We start from the raw sequence: 6,268 nt of genomic DNA on the forward strand, positions 1-6,268 counted from the left end.
AAAATTGAACATCCTTCTAAATGGTGAGAAGATATCACTTTACTTGCAAAAGTAAAATGTAATTCTCTTTAAAAGAATTGTACCACTGGAATCACCGCCTACTTGATTATCTTGAGGTAAGGAATGCATTGGTATGACTTCAAGTTGACATATATTCCGCAGTGAAGTTGGCAATATGTTTATCTGAGCTTCCTTCTTCGTGCAATGCATCTTTGGCCTTTTGAATCCACTTTGCAGATTTTCTTTTGTACATATCCTTCTATCTCTATCCATTACCTTTCTAATCCACCTCTTGGCCTCCATCGTCTCTAGCCATAACTTCCCGCCCTTCTGTACTCACACGCCCATGCCCCACGCGCTCCCCGCAAACTTTGCTATGGTGGGTTGGTATGAACAAAGTGGGATTCCCACAAGAGGAACACCACTAACAACTGCCTCCAATGTCGAGTTCCACCAGAAGTGGGCAACAAAATGACCTACATGTATATTCGTGAATTTAGATCTGAAGAGTTGTCCTTATTTTATTACTTTGTAAAACCTTTTTATATTCTCGTGCATAAAAATAAAACAAATGTATTTTGTGTTACCACACCAATAGCCTTGCGTGATAAAACCTCAAGTTGGGGGTACCATGCAACAAGTGATCCATTATTCACACATTTCACCTTTAGTTCTACAGATAACTTGTGTGACTTGTTGGATCTGACATCTTCGAAAAAGGGTTGGGCAAAATTGTGCAGTCCACTGTGATTCTTATCCAACTGGGTTGCGTCATAGTTAGAGATGGTCCCATAGGATACAAGCACAATAGAGGAAATGAAAAGCTTTTCTACCCAATCCATATACGTTGCATCACCACTAAACAAGTTGAAACCATAAGACTTGTTGGATGATAGGTTGGGCCTATCATCTTAGCTCTCCATGTTAACTCCATGTACTCTACCTCCTGCTTGGTTGCCAAATTTTAAAAGATCAAATTTCAACTAAAATCGACTAAAAAGAATCAAGTATAAGAACGTCATACTCAGAGGAGCGTATTTGTTCGTTCCTACCCATATGAATCCATTCACATGACAAATCCGTTGTGACATAATTAATAGTCGAGGGTAGAACACGTGTATGTAATGGTCGTGCAGGTACTTGTAGCGCTTGAGGCCCTTATGCCGCCTCAGATAGTTTGAACTGAATTGCAGTTTGCATCCTCCTTATGACTAGAAATGTGGAACAAAATATGTAGACTAGTTGACGATGTCCTCCTTACACACTGTCATGTTACAAATCATGTGCCTACAACGCTTGTGTGGCGCATTACTCCTCCTAAATAAAGAAATAAAGTATACAACGTTAATTGATAAAAGCAATATGCGGTGTCTTATTATGATATGTATCACTGATAAATGCAGTAAAAATTCACATTTCTAGTTAATCTTTACTTTTTCCAGACCGGTGATTCCTGGTTTGCTGAAATATTCTAGTGACCTCAAGTTGCACAACGCTGCGTACAAAGTTTGACTAAAATGGGAAAAAATACCCAGTGGAACTTTGGTCTAGGCGCATCCAGATTGACAAAAAAAATACATTTTAAAAATAGCAAAAAACCCGAATAATTCTTTGTCACGAACATGCTCTAGTGTTATACTTATGTGTAAAGTTACAAGAAGAAACTACTCACTTGGTCTTCTTGTGTTTAAAAGAACAAAATCAAATTTACATAAAAGGTACTATTCAAGAATACATAGAGTTCGGCAACGGAAGCAATTGTCACCGGTGTACCTATTTTCGCAATATCACAATGGGCGGACAAATGTAACCGCCGGCCACAAAGTATATGAAGAGCAGATGGGTGGACGGCTTGTGTCCATTTCGAAATGAGAAGGACTTGGTGAGAAGGGAAGGGGTGAAGACGTGCATCAAGGAGGTGATATGTGGGGAGGAGAACAAGAGGGATGTTTCTAAGTGCATGCAGAAGGGTCAAGGCTGAAGAGACTATGCAGGAAGGAGAGCGCTCTGACAATAATAAGCAGATTTTGCAGCCAAGAATTTAGCGAACTATGATAATTTTCAGTCAGAAAGATCTTCCCAAGTACCTTTTCCTATACTAAATGTTCTAGTCCCCTGTTGTTACATCGATCTATAAATCAAGTGGTAGCTGAAAACTACTTGTTGTGAAATCAACTTACTTTTGTGGGCTTAATCAAGCAGTCCCTTGTTGAGCGACATTTAATATGGGACGGAGGCAGTACTTGTTGGAGACAGGAAGGAGCAAAAATGAAATTATCTGATTTAGTATAGCACTGTTGTGGGATCCAGAATTTTGAAGCCTAAACTTGTGATTGTCTCAAGTGGTAGTCGATGCCCTCACCGACCATAACCTAGAGCTTGCATTGAAGTACCTTCACCTCCTTCGGGTCTCCCAGTCGAGGTTCTGGTCTATCCAAGATACCAGCCTCCTCGGTGGTTCTATTGGGAAATGGGGAAACCCTTCCAGGCCCCCTGTCGAGGGATCTTCCACGTAAAACCACTCCTGGTACCAAAGCTTTGTTGTTTTGGCAAAATTTCCTTCCTACCAAATTGCGTTAGTAAATCAATTAACATGGCACCAGCGCACTCCGTTAGTTGGGGGCTGTTGTCGCTCGCCTTAACCCCAAACACCTTCAGCCAAAGTCCGAAGTGGGACTCAACATGAAGGAATGCGTCACAAAAGATTGTGTAGCTGGAGATGAGGAGGATGGAGTTCGGGGGTAAATGATAGAAAACGAGACCGTAGTAAAATAGGAACCCCTGAATGAAGGGGTGGAGGGGGAACCTAGACCCCGGACGAGGTGGGGAACGAAAATTAACTGTTCGCCTTTGTGGGGAGTGGGGATGGCAGAAGACGAGTGATTCATGCCCGCCTCCGTAGGAGACCGACAAACAACCTTGCTAGGAAGGTCTGCATCGGCCTAGAGCTTCCAGTGGTGCCAATGATGACTGTAGAGCACAAACACACACCCCCTCTACATTACCAGTCATGGTGACAGGGGAAGAGAATAGGATGAAGGCTAGAAGCAGGTCTAGAAATGCTGGGGCTTGCGGTGGAGTTTTGGCACTAGAGCAAGGCTGAGAGCTTGGGTAAGATTGATTTCCGGCTCGTCCTTTTATATATAGGGAGGTCAAAGACTATGGGTCACCCCACCAATCAGATTGCCAGTTTCGGATTCGTCGTGCAGTCTGTGTGCGCAGGAATCAAGGCGTGTGCGTTGGTTACGATCATTTTACTGACAGGACATGCCAATAGAAACGGCCTTGGGCCACGATACACCTAAAGTATGGCTACTGATGTGACGGTTTGACTCCGCCATGGGAGATGATACTTCGGTTCTCGACCAAAAAAAAGATGTCAAGGTTGACCTGATTGAAGCCCTTGTAACAAGCCTGCACAGCTAAGCTAAAAGGAATACCTTGGCCTTGCCAAATTGATAAGGTACGCCGAGGAGGAGGTCTTGTTAAAAGGTACCTCCTCTTATTTAATGAACAGGGAAACATGTATCGGAAAACCAATAAGACCTCGGAGCCGAGTATATCCTCAGAATCGGGAGCCAGCGTGGAGGATAGAACTCGCCTGCGAAGCCGAAGACCCAGGTGTTAATATAGCTCTAAAGAAGACATCCAATATCCTCCCCTTAAATACTAGTTCAGGGGTTACTGTTGATGTCCTGGATTAGGGGGGGATTGCCTCGTCGGCCCGCCGGTTATTAGTCGGGCCGAGGACCCACCGAAGACCGATGAATGGGCCATGCAGGCCCTGTCCCTTGGCGTAATGAAGATGAAGATCCCCTGGAGGCTTGATATGTCTCCAACGTATCTATAATTTATGAATCATTCATGCTATTTTATTATCTGTTTTGAATGATTACGGGCATTATTATACACTTTTATATTACTTTTGGGACTAACCTACTAACCGGAGGCCCAGCCCATATTGCTGTTTTGTTGCCTGTTTCAGTATTTCGAAGAAAAGGAATATCAAACGGAGTCCAAATAGAATGAAACCTTCGGGAGCGTGATTTTTGGAACGGATATGATCCGGGAGACTTGGAGTTCACGTCAGAAGAGCCTGAGGAGGCAAGGAGATAGGAGGGTGCCCCCCTCCTACTGGGCACGCCTCCTGTCTCCTGGGCCCCTCGAGCACCCCCTGACCGACTTCCTTCACCTATATAATCCCATATACCCTGAAAACATCGATAACGAAGATAGATCGGGAGTTCCGCCGCCGCAAGGCTCTGTAGCCACCAAAAGTTAACCGGGACCCTGTTCCGGCACCCTGCCAGAGGGGGGATCCCTCACTGGTGGACATCTTCATCATCCCGGCGCTCTCCATGACGGGGAGGGAGTAGTTCACTCTCGGGGTTGAGGGTATGTACCAGTAGCTATGTGTTTAATCTCTCTCTCTCGTGTTCTCTCTTGTCTTCTCTCTATGGCACGATCTTGATGTATCGCGAGCTTTGCTATTATAGTTGGATCTTATAATGTTTCTCCCCCTCTACTCTCTTGTAATGGATTGAGTTTTCCCTTTGAAGCTTTCTTATCGGATTGAGTCTTTAAGGATTTGAGAACACTTGATGTATGTCTTGCGATGTTTATCTGTGGTGAAAATGGGACATTCACGTGATCCACTTGATGTATGTTTTGGTGATCAACTTGCGGGTTCCACCCATGAACCTATGCATAGGGTTTGGCACACGTTTTCGTCTTGACTCTCTGATAGAAACTTTGTGGCACTCTTGGAAGTACTTTGTGTTGGTTGAATAGATGAATCTGAGATTGTGTGATGCATATCGTATAATCATGCCCACGGATACTTGAGGTGACAATGGAGTATCTTGGTGACATTAGGGTTTTGGTTGATTTGTGTCTTAAGGTGTTATTCTAGTATGAACACTATGATAGATTGAACGGAAAGAATAGCTTCATGTTATTTTACTATGGACTCTTGAATAGATAGAACAGAAAGGATAACTTTGAGGTGGTTTCGTACCCTACCATGATCTCTTCGTTTGTTCTCTGCTATTAGTGGCTTTGGAGTAACTCTTTGTTGCATGTTGAGGGATTGTTATATGATCTATCTACGTTATTATTGTTGAGAGAAATTGCACTAGTGAAAGTATGAACCTTGGGCCTTGTTTTCTATCATTGCAAAACCGTTTACGCTCACTTTTATCATTAGTTACCTTGCTGTTTTTATAATTTCAGATTACAAATACCTTTATCTACTATCCATATTGCACTTGTATCACGATCTCTTCGCCGAACTAGTGCACCTATACAATTTACCATTGTATTGGGTGTGTTGGGGACACAAGAGACTCTTTGCTATTTGGTTGCAGGGTTGTTTGAGAGATACCATCTTCATCCTATGCCTCCCACGGATTGATAAACCTTAGGTCATCCACTTGAGGGAAATTTGCTACTGTCCTACAGACCTCTGCACTTGGAGGCCCAACAACGTCTACAAGAAGAAGGTTGTGTAGTAGACATCAAGGCTTGGCGTACACTTCACTCATATTTGAATGATCGGCATGCTTATGCCTAGATTGTAACCGACCATGTGTAAACCCTAGTGTCGGAGTAAATGACCACGGGTAGCCTAACTGGCTCCCTTTGGCCCTCAGAAAAAAACAATGGGCCGACGGGGCCTTGAGGCGCCCAAGACACGGGGTCGCCTTCTTTCGACCGGCTATCGCCTAGGCCGACTAGCGGAAGGCGGCCCGACCGTAAACAATCTTCGGGGGACGCCACAACAGGGCCGACTCCAAGAAAGCCAGCCCATGAAGGACCAACTCCAAGAAAGCCGGCCCATGGAGGGCCGTCTCCAAGAAAGCCGGCCCATGAAGGACCGGCTCTAAGAAAGCCAGCCCATGAAGGACCGGCTCCAAGAAAGCAGGCCCATGGGAGGCGGCCATGGGCTGCACCCTATAGTCACCCCCCCATAACAGTGACGAGACAGGGCGTGGCTATAGTGGACCCTGCCACCCCCGAATCTCGGAACGAGCATGGCTACAGTATGTCGTACAGGGCGGACATCTCCTGTCCAGCGAGGCACTGTTTCCATGCGAACCATGACGCCATCCACGACGGGCCACTGGTACGGCTCAGATGCGGCGGGCCCCTTTAGTCAGAGAGACATCTGAAGGCGGCCTGGCCTCCCCTAGTCGGCCTAAGGTCGGGCCGGATTCCTGCAGCCGGCTTGCCCCCTCCTCGGGGCGCGCGCACCATCAAGCAGACAAGA

This window comes from Triticum dicoccoides, chromosome 2B, assembly GCF_002162155.2.
Source record: "Triticum dicoccoides isolate Atlit2015 ecotype Zavitan chromosome 2B, WEW_v2.0, whole genome shotgun sequence".
In the NCBI taxonomy this organism is placed as follows: domain Eukaryota; kingdom Viridiplantae; phylum Streptophyta; class Magnoliopsida; order Poales; family Poaceae; genus Triticum; species Triticum dicoccoides.